The 19,435-nt window shown below is 54.3% G+C and overlaps 1 long non-coding RNA gene across 2 annotated transcripts; it reads left to right on the top strand.

The window, feature by feature from the left end:
• Positions 1-14,929: 14,929 nt before the first annotated feature.
• Positions 14,930-18,785, top strand: LOC138062025 (uncharacterized). 2 transcript variants are annotated; one of them, XR_011136000.1, is made up of 3 exons: positions 14,930-15,106; positions 15,596-17,930; positions 18,026-18,785. It is a non-coding gene; the product is annotated as an uncharacterized lncRNA (long non-coding RNA). The 2 variants fall into 2 exon arrangements; XR_011135999.1 differs by having other exon boundaries at positions 15,596-15,696; positions 17,785-18,785.
• Positions 18,786-19,435: the final 650 nt, after the last annotated feature.

Raw genomic sequence — 19,435 nt, forward strand, 5'->3', positions numbered from 1 at the left:
CAAGCCATATGGTGCCTCCAGCACTGGGATTGCAGCCATGGGGGTAACAGATGCAAAATGGCCCAAGATAATAGATGGAGAAGTTTGTCTTCTCACTTTTGAGGAGTTAAAAAAGCTACCAAACACAACAACATGAAATATTCAGCAAATTAAAACATGCCTGGAGTACATAAAGGGCAGTCCTTCAGGAAATGATTTCTTCTGGGTACCCTTTCTAGGACACTTGGAAGGCGCAGCTCCAGAAGCCGGAGGCTGCTGCACTTGCAGGATGCTGAACAATAGCAGCTGCAACCTGCTTCCCCGGGTCCTTTCGGGAATGGGCCCAAAAAAGTCTGTCCAAGATGGGGCAGAAAAGGCCTGGCCTAGGGAGAGGGACCAGAGGGCACCTTGAGGTCCTTCTCAGTTACTGAAATTCCCTTTCTCTTGCCCTTTCCTCCCCAGAAGCTGGCCTTGCTTGCTGACACCAGACTGGACTCTGCAGAGTCCCGCTTCACCCAGGCAGGCAAGCCCTCTTTTCCAAGGACTTCCAGACCCACTGGCTCAACACAATGGCAGCAAAATGAAGAAAAGGCTGTTGGAATAACTCCGCTAGCTCCTGCAAAGAGCAGAGAGTTGGTGGGAAACAAGTCAAAACGTTAGCAGCCCATTTCAACACTCAGCTCAGCCCGCACTGGAGCTTGGCTCTTGTTCAGAGCCTGCTCCCCTGCCCTTGCCGGCCTGCCCCTGCCCAAGGGGAAGGAGGGAGCTTGGCAGGCTGAAACAGAGGCGCCCACCAGGCCTGCAAATCTAGGCAAGCTTTTAGAGGATATTCTGCTTGGGTTCATTGCTTTCATTGCGCTGCCTAGTTTGTGCAAAGCTGATAGTGCTCATCGGCGAAGACTTTAAACCAGGACTTATAAATGACACCACAGTTCCACAAATGTCACTTCCATTGAACTGTTATTAGTTTATTGATTTGTTTTAAACAAGCAGATAAATGCTTAATCTGAACAGCAACAGCGCTCTCATCATAAAGGGAATTAGTGTTTAAAGTGTGCCTGGCTCATTAGCAGACTTATTGCATTTTGTCACCGTTTCCAGGACTCTCAGCCAAACCTTTTAATTATATGCATTCTCAGTAAAACTAATCAGTTAAGCTCCCTCAGACTAAATAACTAGGCAGATTTGCAGTGAAATTGCAACCCACTTCTCCCATCTCTCCTTGAAAAAGTGCATTTTAGTGGCATTGGCACCTGCAAGCCTACAGCAAGTGGTAGGAGCAGGTGGCAAGATGCGTAAGGACAGAGATGATAGGGGTCAGGGCGAGGGGTAACCGACGGGCGGCCAAGGGCCAACCCCTTCCCTCCCACCGCTGCCCTGGAGAACAGAATCCGGCTCCTCACCTCCCTCCAATGGGGCTGGAAATTCAGAGAGGAAAATTCTCCCGAAAAGCTAATTTCTCTGAGAGGTATCATCTAGCTATCAGCATGTTGCTGCCTTCGAATGTGGAGGAAGCTCCTTCTCTCAGAATAGTTTATAAGGTGAAGTGATAAACTGCAGTAACTGGCTGAGAAATATAGCCACCACCTCCAGGCAACTGGTGAACAGCCGATGAACCCAGCAAATTCATCACTCAGTTGTCAAAGGACAACGAGAAGCAGAGGTTGGCTGCTGGTCGCATGATTTATTTCACCGTTTCTCGGCGAGGTGCGTGCAGAGTCAGCGGTTCTGCTCCAGCCCTCTCCTGCGAGCGCCCAGGGCGCTCAGCTCGGTCCCCAGGGAGCTACAACTCTCTGCTTGTTAAGACGAAAATAAAGATACTGTTCTGCTTAAAAGTATTTTCCACTCAGTTAGCACTCAGCAAAGAAAAACGTCGGTGCCTCTCCTCCTCTCTGGCTCGGCCGCTGCAGCGCTTCCCAGAGACAGTAAAGCTTACGGCTGAAAAGGATGCTTTGGTGGCAGCGTTTCCGCTGTGACCATCCTGCCTGCGAGCTAGCGAACAGCAGGCCACCCTCTCCGGAGCCGTCGCCCGGCCCCGGCTGGCGTCCCCGCCGGCTGGCGTCCCCGCCGGCTGGCGTCCGCGGCTCTTCTCCCCGGCGCCGGCTGCCCTTCTTCCAGCGGCCACAGCTTCGTTCCCGAGCTGCCCGCGCACGGCTGGGGCGTCAGCGGGTGTTCGTCCAACGCCGCCCTTCGTTAAGCGCTGACGAGTGAAGCCCCCCAACGGCCTGGTCGGCTTGGCCCTTGCTGCTGCGGTGCGTGGGAGAAGGGGGCGCTCGGCCTCCGGTCAGACCTGCAGCGCGGGCACCTCGGCAGCCCAGGGAGGCGTTCAGCTTCCCGCGTGGCTAGCGGGAAAGGGCTGAAGCATCATCCTTGGCAGGGCCTTGCACCGCCAAGGGGGGGTCGGGCCGGGAGCCCCCCAGGCCTTGCAGAGCCGTGGCGGGTCCCGGCCCTCGGCTGGGGGGAGCGCGGGAGCCAGGCGGAGCCGCGAGCCCCGCGGTGCGCTGCGCGGCCGGCGCTGTTTGCAGCGGGCCGCGCCTGGAGGGCGGTGCGAGGAGGGACGCGGCGACGGCCGGCCACCTCTGGTCGCCCACCCGCTGGTTTTCCGGCTCAGCAGCTGCTGCAGGGCTGGTGGCTTTTGGCCCTTCCTACGCGGCACGCCGGCGCAAACGGTCGCGGCCGGTGGCCGCTGGCGCCGGAAACGGTGAAGCAGCGGTTCCTGCCGAGAGCCCCAAAACGCGGTCAGCGTCTCGCCTTCCTCTCCGCTTGCCCGCGCGGACGCGCTCTCTGCAGCCCGGCGCGGCCGCCCTGGCCAGCGCCGCCGGCGGACGCCAGCACCCGCCGCCCGTCCCGCCGGCGGCTCCCCGCGCCACGCTCTCCGCTGGACTCGCTCCCCGCACCAACGCAGCCTTTTTCCCCTGTCTTCTCCTGCCTCTTGCCCTCCACCTCCATCCCCAGCACCTCCCCGCTGCAGCGACGAGAGCAGCCGACGAGGGGGCCGGGAGGCTGGGGCCGGCGGCGGCGGGGGCCCTGCGCGGCGGAGCGGCGCCCCGGCCCGCGGCGAGAGCTCGGGGCGCAGCAGCAGCTCCTGGACAGGGAGCTGAGGCTCTGTGCTGCCCCCAAGCCCTCGGCCTTGTCCTCGGCCTTCTCTCCTGCTGCAAGACGTCCCACCTGCCGTGGACCCAGAGCCCAGAAACCTTGGGGGCGCGTGACCTTCGTGGTCGCTGCCCCCCTTGGCATCCTGGAAAGTTACTGGTCCTGCAGCAGTACAGTCAGCTCATATTTAGCCGAAAATTGTCGGTTTCTATATGAGTAAACGTACTTTAAAAAACGCTAAGGCTAAGGCACGTTTTCTTCCAACATTTTCCCTTGAAGAGGTAAAATCTGTTTTCCAGTGTTTTTCAAACACTGTGAAAAATCAAAGCAATAGCTTGAAAATGAAATTGCCCTCAAACTGCTTCTAAGCGAAAATTAACCCGGCCAGACAGTTTGCCCCGGAGCTGGAGCCCGGGCGCCTTGCAAGGACGCTGCCGCAGCTGGCCGTGCCCGGTAGAGCCGCCGGCCCTGAGGCCACCGGCTTGGTCCTGTCCTTCCGCTCCTCCTCTCCGGAGGTCCCTGGAGGGAGCCGGGGCCTGGCGGTCCCTCCCGCCCAGCAAGGCCTTGGCGCAGCGCCGGGCGCCTCTCGCCGGGCTGCTGTCGGCGGCCGGCGGCAACGCTCGGGGCCGGCAGAAAGGCCACAGTGAGGAGGCAGGAGAGTTGTAAGTAGATCAGAACGGTAATGAAAGCTCCTAACGCGCTCTCTGGGCTCGTCTGCTGCGGAGGGAAACGCGGGCGAGTGGAACAGCAAGCAGGAGTCCGTTCTCCTCGCCCCGGCATCCCGCTCCCCTCCCGGCGCCTCTTCTCCTTCCGGCCCCGGTCGCCGGGCAAGAGTTGGGCTGCGGTGGGCAGGACGAGCCCCGCGCCGGCGGGGAGGGCGAGCTCCTCCAGCCCCCGCCGCGCCGGGCCGCAGCCTCCCCATTTACTCCAGATGCAGCGGAGAGTGAACGGCAAGACACGGATCACCCTGAGGCAGAGGCTGCTGAGGTGGATTACCTGGCTCGGCCGCTTGCTCCTCGCTTTCCCCAGGCTCGCCTCCTTGTCTCCTTTGGGGGGAAGTCTGGTTTCCGAGGCGTACGAGGTTCCTGGCTCCGCGGCCTGGGCTCCGGCACGGCACGTCTCTGCCGGCTCCCGGCCGGCGGCCCGGCGAGGCGCCTGGCGAGCGGCTGCTGTGAGCGGGCCTCGGCCCCAAACCCGCTGCCCTGGCCGGCGCCGTCAGACTGAGCCCCGGTGGCCTCCTCGCGCCCAGGCCGCCGCTCACCCCGCAGCTGCCTGCGGGCGCCCGTGCTCGCCGGGGCCGTGCTCGCCGGGGCCGTGCTCGCCGGGGCCGTGCTCGCCGGGGCCGACCTCCTGGGCCGAGAGGCAGCGCTCTGAGTCGCCCCCTGCGAGGAGCGAGCTCCTAAAGCGCGCCTACCTAAAGGTGACTTTTGCCTCCACCCCTGGGTGCTCTACGGAAACCGGAGCTGGAAGCGCAGCAAATGCTGCTGCTCCCTATTTGATTAGCCAGGAACGGTGACTTCCCCGCCGTGATCTCCCCTGCTCTGGCAGTGGGAGGCACGCCTGAGACAAGTGCGTGACTTGTCCGTTCGTACAGCGCAGCAAAGCAGGAGTCGCAGCCTCTGCTCTGGCCCGGCAAGGCTAAATTGCTGGCTACATTTGTCCATAAACACCTTGCGTTTATCGTGCGCTGCCGTTCCAGCGGAGGAGGAGTTTTACCAAGGACACAGAGGAGACCATGCAGGGGTCCGCAGCGGTCTCCCCTAAGGGCCAGCAACGCGTAGGAGCCTTTTAAGGCAGCAGTGAGGCAGGGTCACTCTCTTTCCACCTTAAAGAATTCAGCGCTTCACCCTGCAAATTACGTGCAAAACAGGCAAATACGCTCCATCCCCCTTTTACAGTGACTGCAGCCATCAGAGGCCAGCTCTGACTTGCTCCTGGGGTCGAGAAAGCTTGAGCTCTGCAGGCACAGCCCCCAGGTTGGTAGCGTGAGTGATTTGCCTTAATTCCACCTCTTCCTGCTGCGCAGGGGGCGGGAGCCGGGATCCCGCCGGTGACAGCGGCAGCAGAGCTAGCCCCGGGCTGCAGCATCGCCGGCGCCCGCCGGGCAGCGCGGGCAGGCTGGCAGCGTGGCATCGTTCTGCGCAGCCTTGCTCTTGCTCTCCACCTCGGTCTCTGGTTTGTCTCCGGGTTAAACGTCCACGGAGGCAAATTTTGTTCTTGGTGGGAGGGGGATTTTTGAAGCAGAGGGTAATCTGAGACGCGCCCAGAGGAAGCGGCGCCTCCCCGAAGGGTCTCGCGCCCTGCGCCCCGCGGGGAGCTGCCGGCAGAGCCGGCCGGAGGCAGAGCCGTGCGGAGCCCGCCTGTCCCGTGCCTGCAGCAGCCGAGTGCTGATGTAAGACCTTCCCGTCTCCCTGAAGCTGGACTTCCCAAACACTGTCCTCGCTATTCCCCAGGGTTTCCACTGCGGAAAATCCTAGGGGCTCTGAAGCCTGTCTGGGAAATGCAAAGTAGGATACAGATTTGTTCGGATTTGGGGATTTTTTTAGAGGTGGCGAATTCCTGAGAGCGGCCTTGCTTCCCCTCCTCCTCTGTCTCTTCCTCCTGCTCCCTTTGAACAAATCATTCCTCTTGCAGAATCCCGTTGTTTAATTTTGCTGAGCGCTGAGTCTCAACCTCCTGTTAATTGGCTTTGCCCATCTTTGTGCGTTCTGTTAAATGAGAAAATGCCACACATAAAATTTTAATTTTGAAAGCCGCCTTGTTTGTTTTATATTGAAATTACCCACGCCGCTCCGGCCTGCAGAAACAGACGCTTTCTCATTTCATTAGAAACTCTTTGTGATGATAAAGAGCAGCAGAAAGGAGATAAAAAGTGGTGTTTCCTTAAAGGCACATGAAAGCGAGAGAGATAAATCCCATGTATTGTAGGGGATCAAATGCAGCGCGAGGCTGCAGAGCGGCGATACCGGGGTGGAGGCTGGGCAGCGCTGGAGCTGCTGCGGCTCCTCTCCCCGGGTGAGTGGGCGTTCTGCCGGCCTGGCCCCGGCCGTGGCCCCGGCGCCTCCGTTAAGGCACCGGCGGAGGCCGCGTCTCCAGACATGCCCCCAGCCTTGCTGTCCCCTCTCCCGGCGAGCAGGAGCGCTCGCGAGCTGCGACGCGGTCCTTCATGCAGAGGGATTTCCCTGCTCCGGAGCAGACGGTTCTGGCCCTTGGACGTACCGGACAAAACGAGGCTGGTCCAGCTGAGGTTCCTGTGCATCGGGGTTTGTTCATTTATCTGTTGTTTTTTAGTGCTCCCTTGATTGCTTCACTTCTTTTCCCCCTCCCATACCTTAACATCAAAGCGTTCTTCTTGATTTTCAGTATTCTTAAGCAGCTGCTGAACTGCTATGCAGCTTTACTGAATTTTTCCACCCACTGCCATTTTAAAGGTCATTTAATTATTATTACAGAGAATTACAGAAAGATTGAGAATTGTCTAAATGCCTTAAGCTGCAACAGGTTATTAGCACAGATTTTTTTTTTTAAGTCATGTTAAATGGATTAATATTTGCAGCTTTGCACTAAGTATAGCTCAGAAGGGTCTTAGCATCGGCCTGTGTCATCCCATTGATAACGTTTCGTGGTAGTGCTGGGCCTGGTCTGCAGCAGTGAGGCTCAGTGGCGATGCTGCTGCCAAAAGTAAGAGCTCTTTTATTTTTCTTGAAAACACAGTTTTGTCAATAAAAGAGCTAGTAACGTATGAAAGGGGTTTTCCACAGAACGTAGGAAAAGATCAACAAATGGACAAACGCTAACCGCTAGCTGCTGGGGGAGGCAGAAGAGAGAAGAGGTAGAAAAAACATGAGTAGTGTTTAGCACATACGTAAATATAAGACGTGAGAACAGCAGGAACGTCTCCTGCAGCGCAGGAGAGCCGAGGGGCAGAGAGGAGCGCGGCTCGCGGGAAGAGGCACGCTTTGCATGCTGAGCCGGGACCCCGCGGTTTCGGCTGACGAGCAGGCGCTGGCCTGCTGGCGCTGCGGACACGTCTAGGACGTGGAGCCCAGCGCCACGGCTCTTGTGGAAGCACGGTTTCTCATGGACCTGCCTGGCCTCTGCTGCTTGGGGCTGCGGGACTCGTCCATGGACAGCGCGAGCCCAGGAGCAAATCTGAAGTCGGGGTGAGCTGCTCCGACCTTTATAAAAGGCGAGTTCCCCCCACGGGTCTGCAGCAGGGCAGCGCATTGGGTTTAACTCTCCCGTGAGGCGCGTGGGACGGGGTCCCTGGGAGAGGGTTTCCACGCAACGTTGAAGCTGGTGGCCCCGCGTCGCTGCCGCGCCGGAGCCGGCGCCGGAGCCGGGGCTGGTCCGCGCTGGGCGCGCGAGCCGGGCTGGCCCGTGGAGCAGCAGAGACACCCAGCGCCTGCCGAAGGCCATGGCTGGCCTCCCGCCGGCGCTCCCACCTGTGGGCCCGCCAGCCCCCCGCGGCCCCGCTGCCTGTCCCCCGCCGCTGGCGTGGGCCTGCGAGCGGCCCCGGGGCGAGCGGCCCCGGCCCCGCGTTACCTGGGGGCACCTGCGTGAGAGCACCCGAGGCCATCTCCACCATGGGGCGTTTGCCGGTGGACTGCTGGCGTGCGTTAACCTTGAGCCACGTCCGTCGGGGCTGGCCGAAAAATAAAAGCCAGCCTCTCTGCAGAAGCGGCTGTGTCATGCAGAAGTCCTAAAGGAGGACGCAGGGATTTTGCTATGACATAGGCTGGGGATATGACCGGGAGATGCTGTCATTAGGTTGTCAGCAGTTTAGGAAAGGGGAGTGGATGTGTGTGTCTGGGCGCCATCATCCAAATTACATCATTTTTTATCATAAGGTATGAGTCACTGCTTTGCTGAAACATGAGGAAATTGGGCTTGGATTGCAACACCTGATTTAGTCCTCTAGGTGGGAGGCTGTGAACACAAATCTGGTTACTGGACTCCTGCAACTCCCTAAGGAGCACAGCTGAAACCCTGCCAGAGCAGAGCTTCCTTCCCCGCAGGCTCTGCCTGCTCTGCAGGCTGGGGGTGGCCTGCAGGGCACAGAGCTTTGCAGAGATTTTCTCTTTGAAAACCTTTTTCTATTCCTGCACCCTCTGTTCCTGTTCGTACTTTGCACTGAAATACTGTTCTTCAGAGTACATCAGTAGCTGACTTCTCTGAAGTGTTAACGTAGCTCTGCAGGTCCTTCTGCAGAAAGAGCTGCCCTCAGCTCCAGGTGGATTTTGGGTGTGCATAGTCCAAATTACACAATAGCAGCAGCATCCAGAAATGGAGACTGCTAGGGAGGCACAATGCCTCCTTTGATATTTCACTAAGAAAGCTGGAGTCTTACCCAAGCAAGGAGTCAGAACAGACCATTGGGTTAATGCTGTTAATATTTCTTACTTTTGCAGCATCTCTCTCTGCACGTATTGGAACTGAACTGTTGCATGCACAGGTTTTCCCTTCAACAGCACAGAGTCACTGCTAAAGCAAACCTAACTGTAAACTAAAAGCTACTCTTCTGGTTTTGTGAAAACACATTTTCTACTAAAATGCAGTCATCTCTGGTAGAGAGAAGAGGCAGCCTTTCAGCCTTCACAGAAATGCTGTGCTTAGCTCAGGGAGGAGGAGGAGAACATTCTGCTCTGTGAAATCTGCAAACAGGCAGGAGAGCAAACAGGCACGTGGAGAGGCACATGGGATTTATCTTTTATTCCAAGCGATCAAAAGTTGTTGGTATTTACTGTACACAGAATTCAAGAGTGTGAGTCAAAGGGAACACTTCTACTTCTGCACATCATATTTGGACAGAAAACTCTAGAAATGCAACGTGCATTTATCAGCATGGATGGAAGATGGCCTTAACTGAGCATTAGCCTATCAATAATCTACTCTCTATAGCAAATCAGTCTTTTCATCCCAAATTCTCATTCCACAAAGCTGGGGACAATCAGAAAGTTTGGACTAAAGTGTAAAACCTTTTTCAATCCTCTAGGTGGAAGGCTGAGAAAACAAATCAAATTATTAGAAAACTGGTAACTTGTCCCAAAGAACTAAACTAAAAATGCAACCATTTCTTTAACATCTTTTCTTGGTGTCAGATGTGAATCAGAGTCCTGTGGGTTGGGAGGACGTTGTAGAAGGTTTGCGAAGGTTTACACTGACATAGTCTGACAAACAGACCTCAGATCCCACGTTCTGTTCCTGCGTTATTGCGTCTCTTGAGTCTTCTACTCCCTGTGCTGTTTTGTAACAAACAGATCACTTGGGCACACTGTTGTGTAAAAGTGGAAAGACTGGCTGGGGCCTGGCTGTGCTCTCCCACTGCTGCTTAGCGCATCGGTTGCACTAAGCAGACCAAGACCGGTGCCGGACAGAGCGGGATGTGGAGGCGGCCCGAGCAGCCGGCCGCAGCATCCTGAGACCGGCGCTGAGCCCAAGGGATGCTCCCGGTGCCCCAGCCACTGCAGCAGCGTGACAGTTCCCAGGAGCTACGAGCACGCAGGGCCCCGAGCAGCCAGCGTGTGAGGCTGCTCCAGCTCCGCACCGGCGCAGCACCCCTTGCACTGGGGAAATCCCCAGCCAAAGGTAGTGAAAGTAGAGACTTGCCCCACGGAGATAGACTGTTCTGAAACCAGCCTAAGTGGAGGGAGAGGCCAGCCTTGTTTGCACTTCTGCACGGCACGCGTTACACAATTGCTAAGAGGTGTGTGAAACACAGCCTTCGCTCTCATCCCAGACAGCTCAGTCCTCGTCCTCACTCATAGCCATCTGCCAAAAGCTGGAAATGCGCGTTGCCACAAATACGTAGGCCAGTTAACACCTTCTCTGCTTTTAGCCTGAGCAGGTAGGAAACCGCCTCTTGGACCCTGCCTGCCGGATCCACAGGCTGACACAAACTGAGTCATATCAGATAGGCGAACCGAGCGGCTCTGGCTGCCACTGACATCATGGGGCTCACAGAGGGGAGGGCTGTGCAGTCTGTTTGTCTTTCTGCCCCGGTGACACACATCCGTCTTGTGGGAGGGCTTTGGGGTAGCCAGCTATGTCCCACATTGCGCAGGCAGACATCAGCGCAGCCCAGGTGGCAGAGCCCAGCCTGGGGTCTGGGGAAAGCTGCTGACCCCGCCGCTTTTTGCCAGGAGAAGGAAGAAATGAGCTTTTAAGCCAGCACTAGGCAGCGTGCGCTCGAGCTCAGTGCCTGGCAGGGCAGGGGATCTTCCATTACGTGCAGCTTTAACAGGAGAGTTAGATCCAAGGAGAGGTCAGGTGAGACGCAGCCTCTGTCCAGAAGGTTTCACGATGACAGCATGTGTGCAAGAGATCCTAAAGCTTCTGTTGAAGAATTAACCTATTTGGGCTTTTAGACTTAGCAGGCCTTGCAAAGGAAGGACCTTCTCTGACCTTCTGCATGCACAGAGCAGATACTCCAGCCTGGCATACCTGAAAGCTATTCCCAGGCAGGCAGCCACTCTTCCCTGCGATATTCTTGCTGCCTTCCAATACCCATGAGCATGCGAAGCGGTTCGGGACTGACCTGTCCAAGGCAGCTGCCGTGCACTGGGTGCTTGCAGATGTGGGTCCGGGCTTGGTTCTCAGAGTGCCCCCTCCCAGCTCGCTGCACGCCCCAGGCGCTGGGAGCTGCCAGGTGAGAGCATGTCTCTGTGACTCATGGAGACATTCATGCCCTCAGTGCTGGAAACGTAACAAGAAACCACAGAGCAGACAACACAGGGATGTGCATCCAATCGCTCAGGAAGTGTTTGACAGTTCTGTTTTTTGCTATGTCTCCAGCCATCCTAGCGACGTGCCTGCAGATGACTAACGGCTATGAGCCATAGCACTCCCCTGTCTCGGATCCTCTCTGCGAAGCCACTGTTGCTGACCCGGCTCACTCCGACCCACGCACACAGCTGGGGCCCCATGCCGCAACCCGCCCGCGTGCCAGGAGCCATGTGATGGACATGCTGACACTGGACTGTAAGCGGGCACCGGGGCTCTTAGGAGCTGCAGGGATCTTGCACCAGGTGGCCGCAAAGGCTCTGTCTCCTCCCTGCAAGGTCCAGGACATGGAGCAGAGCAAGCGCATCTCCTGTCTCCCTGTGCCAGCGTGGGGCATCTTGAGCCAGCTCTTTGCAGCCTCCACGGCTGCAACTCCAGCGATGCGGCTACGCTGGCTCCCCTCCGCGTGCCTGAGAGCTTACGCGCTGTTGAGCTCTGCGTCTCTTCTCCTCTGGCTAGATTTACGCTGTGGGATCCTCTGCCATTTTTTGAACGAGGCCTCTCCGAGAGCAAATGTAGGAGAACTTCCCACTCTGCTCAGTTATCTCAGACATGCTGTGCTTTCAATTCCTTAGAATAAAAAATGTCCACTTCCCAGATGGATGCAACTCCTCAGGAGGTATTTACTCAGCAGTAGGCATAAATCCGCAGCTCTTCACATTGCTCTGGATGGGATAAAATATTCTGTGACTGTCTATTTAAATATTTCCTGTTAATACCATGAAATGTTTGTTCAACTCAGTTATATTATTCTTTTAGCTCTGAAGCAGTAAAAGCTCCTGGGCCCCTCAGAGGACAGCAAATCCACAGCTACAGATGCTGCACTAAACAAAACTTGGGCTGAGCAGACAGAGGGATGTCTCTGGTGAAGGGGACAGCTGAACTTTCCAGCAGAGGGGCTACCTGAGATGCAAAAGCTCCAGATACTTCTGTTAAACACATTTGCTGGGGCAAATTGATCACAGTAGGGTGGAATCATCCAGATAATCAGTCACCAGCTTGCCGCGGGCAGGGGCAGCAGCGCAACCCTCCCTGCCCTTGGTGCAGGGATGTGGCTGAATCACTTTCCAGGCCCGTCCAGGCCATTTTCTTGCTGCCAGGATGGCCAGCAATAGGGATGGTTAATGGTGTTTCTTCGGAATTAGCCCGATATCAGCTGTGGTTTGTGCAATGTCTTGTTGTTATACGATGTTACCTTTCAGGGAAGACTTCAGGAAACACCCTCAGAGCTGCACAGCCTTAATGTCCTAAGATGGGGGCTTAAGGATTCATGGGGACAGATGGGGCAGATTCATTTCACAGCTCCCTTGCAGGGTAGCTCAGTCCCACCATTCCTGACTGGTCAGCCTAGACCACATATGCGTGGCGAGCAGTCCATGCTGCAACTGAGAGCGCCTGGGCAATGTTAAGGCTTCTGCTGTCTCAGTCCCTTCAGTGCTCAACAATAACATAGATTTATGGGGTCAAAAAGACCTTGAAGGGATGGCTCAATTCCTTGGAGGAAGGTCAATAGAAAAAAAAAAAAAAAGTAGTCAGGGTGTTCCTGACCCATCTGTCATTGAGAAAAGAAGCCCATCCTCCTGTAACTTAATACTGTCACTCACTAAAGACCAAAGGTAGAGATCGAGTCTCCTTACTCTGAGTAGTAGCAAAGGCCGTGGAATACAGGCAGTCGCAGTGACAGCCTAATGAATTACACTACTGGTGCAGTCCCTCTGGAGTGGCTTCCCGCGTGCGCTCTCTCTCCTACAGAGCAAGCGCTTGTCTCCGTAACAGGTCTGCTCCGCAAGGAGCCCTCAGGCTACATGGGAAGTAAGTTACTACACAAAGTGCTTACAAAGAACTGCTTAAAAGCCAGGAAACAAGTTCAAGAGAGAATATTTCAGAGAAAGGTCAGTCTGTCTCTCTACAGCTGCAAAGGAATCCCTTATTCTTGGATGAAGGCTGCGCTGGGAAGACAGCTAGCAATGTAACAAGTATTGTGGACGCACAGGCTCAAAATGCAAGTCAGAAGGTTTTGCAAATTCCTGTTTACCTTCTCTTTTGGCACTGCCTTCCTACAGTTTCCATTTTTCTGGGAAGACTTGAGCTACTTTTGCTCCTTGTGAATCACGATGGTTGTGGCATGTAACACCAGGGTGTTACACCATCAGGCTAGGGCTGCTGGCTGCCTTGTTTAATGCGCGCGCACAGGAATGAAGCTGGCTTGCGAGAAGGGAGTAAACTTCCCTCTTGTGCCTCTACTGGGCATGCTTCCAAATGGGAGCTGTGCATCAGCTGATCGGATTTTCACTCCAGCAATCAGCGATGATGCTGCCATCAGAGATATCTTTATTGAAGCAAGCAAGAGAAGCAGATGGTCTCTCAGTCGGCAGCTCCATAAATGTGAGTGGCTGCAGCTATAAAAGAAGACTGCTGTAAAGAGATGTTGCTAAGCTTTGCTTCCAGCGTTATTGTTCAGCTTTCCTCATGAGGCATGGTGACCCTTTTCCAAAGAAAGGGCATAAATCATCACTCATTTTCCTTTAATTCCTGGATATGCAGAGTGCTATGTAATAAATTATATTACTCACTTTAAAGAAAACCCAGATGCAGCTCTGCCAGCTTCTTGAATCCCTACCTCGCGGGTGATATGAGGATTCAGTTAAACTACCTTGTGTTGGTCTCGTGACACAGACACACATTTTGATAAATACAGTGAGACATTCATTTATTTGCATTTGACTACTGAGTTCTAGCTGTGGTAAACTATGGCGACTCTGTTCCTGGATGAGAGCACTGACACAAGGAACTAATGTAGTTTTAGGCTGTTTGCACTGACTAGACCCCCTTAGTGAACATCTTAACCTCGCTGAGTCAGAAGGCCCCAAGTGAGGAGAACAAACTCCACAGTCAGACCTTGAGGGGTCCCTGTGGCTCCAGGGATAAAGGCATAAATGGCTTATGTGCTCGTGCAGTGGAGCGTTCACTGGTGCCACTGCTGTCTGTGCTATTTCCTGCTCCACGGATAAACAGAGGATTTAGGACTCCAAAGCTGTCAGAAACACAGAAATCCCAAGGCAGCCAGACCAAGTTTTAAGCCTCTCTGCCCTTTCAAGCTCTCTCAGAGAGTTTGCAGAATGAGCGCAATAGATCTGCATGTACCTTTCCCTAATTGCTGAGGGCTTGTCTGCACAGGAGTCTTAAGAAAGTTAACTTATACTAACGAAATCTAAAGTGGATTAATGAACATTAAGATTCTGCATAAAACTCATTCAGAATTGGTGGCCTTAATTCAGTTTAATTTACTCCCAACTGCTACTAAATAAGGTTGTTTAAATTGTCCTTAATTAACATAACTGTTCCCATATAGGCATTTATAAATGCAGTTTAATTAGCCCATTTTCAGAAGTTAGATTTGAGTTAGCTTCCTTGAGTTTCTGTAAGTAGACAAGCCAGGTCCAGGGCCACTTTGCTGACAAGGCTTCTGACTGAGGCTGGTTAGCAATAGTTTTGTAGTGTTGACATCTCTTCGCAAGGAAGTGGTATGAGGCTGCCTTCTTCCCTGCCAGCAGATAACAAGATCCTTGCACACCACCTATTTTGACTGCATTAAATGTACGAGTGAGAGATGAAAGGCTCTGCCAGAGGATGAGCTCTCCCTTTAAAATCTGGGACATGGGAGTGGTAATCCTGAAAAAATCCCTAGAAAAATATGATGTCAAGATTTTACAAGACTCCTTCACAAGCAAGAAACCAGGCTGGAGAAAAGTGCTGCTTTGCTTTGAGTCAGCAAGGCACTGGAAGGAGATGGGGGACAGTGAGGTTCTGAGTCCATCACTGGAACAGGGGTATGCTCCTGCTATTACCCGCTTAATTAATTGCCTGTCACTGTTTCCCCTGATTGCTTTCAATCCTGTCAATGCCTACTAGAAGCATTGATTCAGAAACATAATTCTTCAGGAGCATGAAGTGCACTACTGGCTACCCTTGATAACCAGACTAGAGTGATTCGGCACATCTTGTGGTCTGGCATCTGGCTTTGCCTGCCCACTGCCCTCCCCTTTTGCTCTCACAAGTTCCTGATCAGGAAAGTTCCTGTACATGTGTGCTCTACCGAGGGGATTTCCGTAGCTCCTTCCTGTGAATGCAGATATCTAGCAATGGAACTGAGACAGAAGCACTGCTTAACTGGCACAGAAATAGCAGGCCCAGAAATCCCAAATGGACTGCCCTCTCCTTGTGCAGGCCTTCCCTCGACAGAAACAGGAAGGTATGTCTGACTGCTGGCAGAACGATCTGTGTTCTGCTCGACTGAACTCCAGAACTGGCATACATTGGTGCCAAAAGGCTTTGGCTTCTCCAGCCATGCCTTCCAAGCCATGGGGCCGTCTCTGACCTGAGAGCAAGCCCCTATAGGCACCTCAGCTCTAGGACTGGGCCTGCATCCAGCAGCAAATCATTTAACTCCACCAGCCTAGCACAAAGTTAAATCAATGTGAGGTGAGAACCTGACCCTCTGGGACAGAGTGGTACACAACCATAAATCACAGTTGTGCAAGATCACTTCTCCAAAACAAGGTGGTATTTGTTGGCATCTGCACTTGGAAGCATAGTTTACATGGCAGAATGCAATTTAGGAAACTGTTGCAGAGGAGATGCTCAGGTCCCATTAGGAAACCCATAAAATGATTATTAGCATCTTAATGCTAAATGTGAATCCCTCAATCTGATTGTGCTTCCCTTCTCTCTCCTTAAACAGGTTCTCTGTTGTGCAACTCTTCTGGCATTCTTCAGTCTGGGGCGATTCACGGATTTAAAAATTGATGTTTGCGAGCTGCTGCTATCATTGTTTCCTACAAGGTAATCTTCTCCAGGCAATGGCTTTATTTAATTCCTGCTGCATATTCCACCCCAGGGTAAGCAGAGAGGGCCATATACCCTCAGACTTGTTTTGAGAAAGTGAGACTGAAGCTAATTCCTCGGACCGATGTGCTGAAAGGCAGTAAAGCAGAAGCCTTACAGGGCGAGGTCTAGGTGAAAGACGAAGGAGAGGCTTGACTGTCCTTGTGGAGACATTGATTAAGATGCTCCAGGCTTGTTTGCACAAGGAATTTAACCACAATAACTATTGCGCTATGCTATATTCTGGAATGGGTCAATTTACTCTCAAATCACGCAAATGAAGCAAAGGACAGTTTCACAGAATCACAGAATGGCCAAGGTTGGAAGGGACCTCTGGAGATCATCTAGTGCAACCCCCCTGCTCAAGCAGGGTCATATTGAGCACATTGCACAGGATCGCGTCCAGGCAGGCTTTGAATATCTCCAGAGAAGCAGACTCAGTGTCTTACTCTGGAACTGAGAAGCCATACAAGCCTTTCTCACAAGAAGCTGTAGAGGAGGAGGCATTGTAGGACAGCTGTTCCCATCACTTTCTCTACGTAGCAGAGCCTTTGTATCCTTTCCTGAAGAAACAGATAAAGTCTCTCATGTTATATGTCATAGTGAAGGGCCTATGCATCAGCAATCCCAGGAGCAGTGGCTTTGTTCTGGAAATATTGATATCCTCAGAGGCTGGAGCCTCCCTAACAGTCCTCCCAATGCCAAGCAATTGAAGCAAACTTTCTCTTCAAGCAGTTTGCAAATGTGAAAAAAAATCAAAAGGAACCATAGAGAGTTTTGGGGTGTGGCCAGCGTATGACCCCTTTTGACATTTAGGGTGGATAAGCCAATATACCCTCTTTCTGGCTTTTCTTTTTTACCAAATCAAAAAAGATGGCATGCAACTGCTGTCACTGCTTTGCATAAATCAAAAGATCCAGCTTTGTGTATCTTACTTGGTTATTTCCTATAAAAAGCACATCTGTGGCCATACCTTTTGGTGCAATAGACTCTAGTCTGGAAGCAACAGCACACAAACAAATGCTAAATTCATGCTGACTGGAGTAGATTCCAAAGGAAAGAGGAGCTGGGAAAGCACCTACTTAAGTACTGACTAAGGATATAATCTCTGATCTGAATCTAGCCTGTGTGTGTGTGTTACTGTTGAGTACACAGTGCGGTTTCAGACACGGCCAGAGACAAGAAAAAATGATTGTTTCAGGGTAACCACAAGGAAGATGAATGCAAATGTATTCCTGTAACTGGGAGAGTTCCCTTGCTCTTAAGTTGGGCTCTGGTACATGGCCTCAGGGAAGCAAATTTGCAACTACCTTCATTAAAATGCTTAGGGATGATTAATCAAAAGACAGAGATACACAATTTTTGTACATTGTGAAATGTTAGCTCAGTTCCTGCAGCTGCATGCAGTCTGTAGTGGTGGTTTTAGCAAATAGTTGGGGGATAGGTTCTGGTTGTTGATACACGCTTCCTGTCTGCTATTTACTGTGCCCAGTTTGCTAACCCTCCACCGATTGAATCATGACCACATGCATCACATGTAAGCATCAAAGCGGTCAGACAGACCTGTGTCAGAGAGGCGAAGTGTGGCGCATGCTGGCATGCAGCGTGCGTAGGCACCGCAGGGGCCGGGCGCTGCCACCGCAGGACAGGTTACCCCAGCTGCGGGCAGTCCTGCTGCCGTCAGCCCCAACACCGCTGTGCGATGCCTGTGCAGCTGAGGTACCCGAGCCCTGGGCTATCGGTGCCAAACGACACAGCCGACTTCGGCATTAATGCGTGTTGCAGCCATGTGCCAATTGTTGGAGGTACAAATTCATGAAGAACATACAAATATGCACAACACCTGCGCTGATGTGCCAGAAACTTGTGGCCATACGCTCACACCATCCATTTGTCTAAAGCTGACTACCGCTTGGACTTAGCTTAAACACTAGTTGTGCACGTTCAATTACTCCGGTGTGACCTCAGAATTGACCTTGCACTTGAAATTTTTACAGCCAGGCATTGCCTGACCTCTCTCCCGTTTGCCTCCCTGTCCACTTTCAGCCTGCAGGTTTCCTGAGCTTTGCTACCAGGCACTGAAGCGCAGAGGCCAGGAGGGAGGGATGTTTTCCTGACAGTGCTCGGGTCAAAGTTTGGTCTCTAATGTGGTGAGGCTCAACATGCTGGACGCTGCCTTACAGCCCGTGCAGGTCAGCACTCACACTCGCCCCCAGAAAGCACCCAACATGCATGTAGGGTGCTGGGGTTGTTACCATTTGACGTGCACCTCTAATTAAAATTGCAGATGTACATGTGCTGGCGGGAGGATATAAAAGGCCAGGACTGGAGCCCCTCTGAAACATTACTTTTAATGGTTTTAACCTCAGAATAGTAACAAGTGAGGACAAGCTGGAATCCTATCTGAGAAAGCCAGCTGCTCCACCGCATCGATCTCTTTGATCCAGGGATTTATCTGCATTTGCTAACTCAGGTTTTTACCGTGTCTCTTGCTCCACTTTGCAATCCCAAGTCAGTCAAGCTGACGTGCAGCAGCCAGCAGATAAGAAAATCGAGAGTAAAGGCTGTCGTTAAAGGAAACCAGGAAGGAGACGAATGAATTTACCTAACGAGCGCGCTTGTTGGGGCAAATCTGCCTTTATTGCAAAACGATTTGCATAAAAAGCAGGTGTTCACAGACAAGGGCCCGTCTCCACATCCGCGAGGACGGTTCTGCAAGGAAGGGACCTCGGCAACGGGCTGGGAGGGGACCGAGGGTGACCACAGGGAGAGGGGACACCGCTGCCCCGCTGGGCGATGGGGCTGGGGACGTGGGGCTGCCGACAGGCCTGAGGGAACATGATGGGCTGGGGACAGGCCCGAGGGGAGGCGACGGGCTGGGGACAGGCCCGAGGGGAGGCGATGGGCTGAGGACAGGCTTGAGGGGAGGTGACGGGCTGAGGACAGGCCCGAGGGGAGACGGTGGGCTGGGGACAGGCCCGAGGGGAGGTGATGGGCCCGAGGGGAGGTGATGGGCTGGGGACATGCCTGAGGGGAGGTGACGGGCTGGGGACAGGCCTGAGGGAAGGTGATGGGCTGGGGACAGGCCCGAGGGGAGGCGATGGGCTGGGGACAGGCCCGAGGGGAGGTGATGGGCCCGAGGGGAGGTGATGGGCTGGGGACATGCCTGAGGGGAGGCGACGGGCTGGGGACAGGCCCGAGGGGAGGTGACGGGCTGAGGACAGGCCCGAGGGGAGGTGACGGGCTGGGGACAGGCCTGAGGAGAAGTGATGAGGCTGGGGACAGGCCCGAGGGGAGGCGACGGGCTGGGGACAGGCCCGAGGGGAGGCGATGGGCTGAGGACAGGCCCGAGGGGAGGTGACGGGCTGAGGACAGGCCTGAGGGGAGACGGTGGGCTGGGGACAGGCCTGAGGGGAGGTGACGGGCTGGGGACAGGCCTGAGGGGAGACGGTGGGCTGGGGACAGGCCTGAGGGGAGGTGACGGGCTGAGGACAGGCCCGAGGGGAGGCGACGGGCTGGGGACAGGCCTGAGGAGAAGTGATGAGGCTGGGGACAGGCCCGGGGGGAGGTGACAGGCCCGAGGGGAGGTGGCGGCCCCGCGGCCAGGCTCCGCCCCGGGACAGCGGCGGCGGCGGCGGCCGGGCGGGGCGGAGCGGGAAGCGGCGGCGGCCCCGCCCCGCCCGCGCTGCCCTTCCGC

This window comes from Struthio camelus, chromosome 23 (assembly GCF_040807025.1).
Source record: "Struthio camelus isolate bStrCam1 chromosome 23, bStrCam1.hap1, whole genome shotgun sequence".
NCBI classification, from domain to species: Eukaryota; Metazoa; Chordata; class Aves; order Struthioniformes; family Struthionidae; genus Struthio; species Struthio camelus.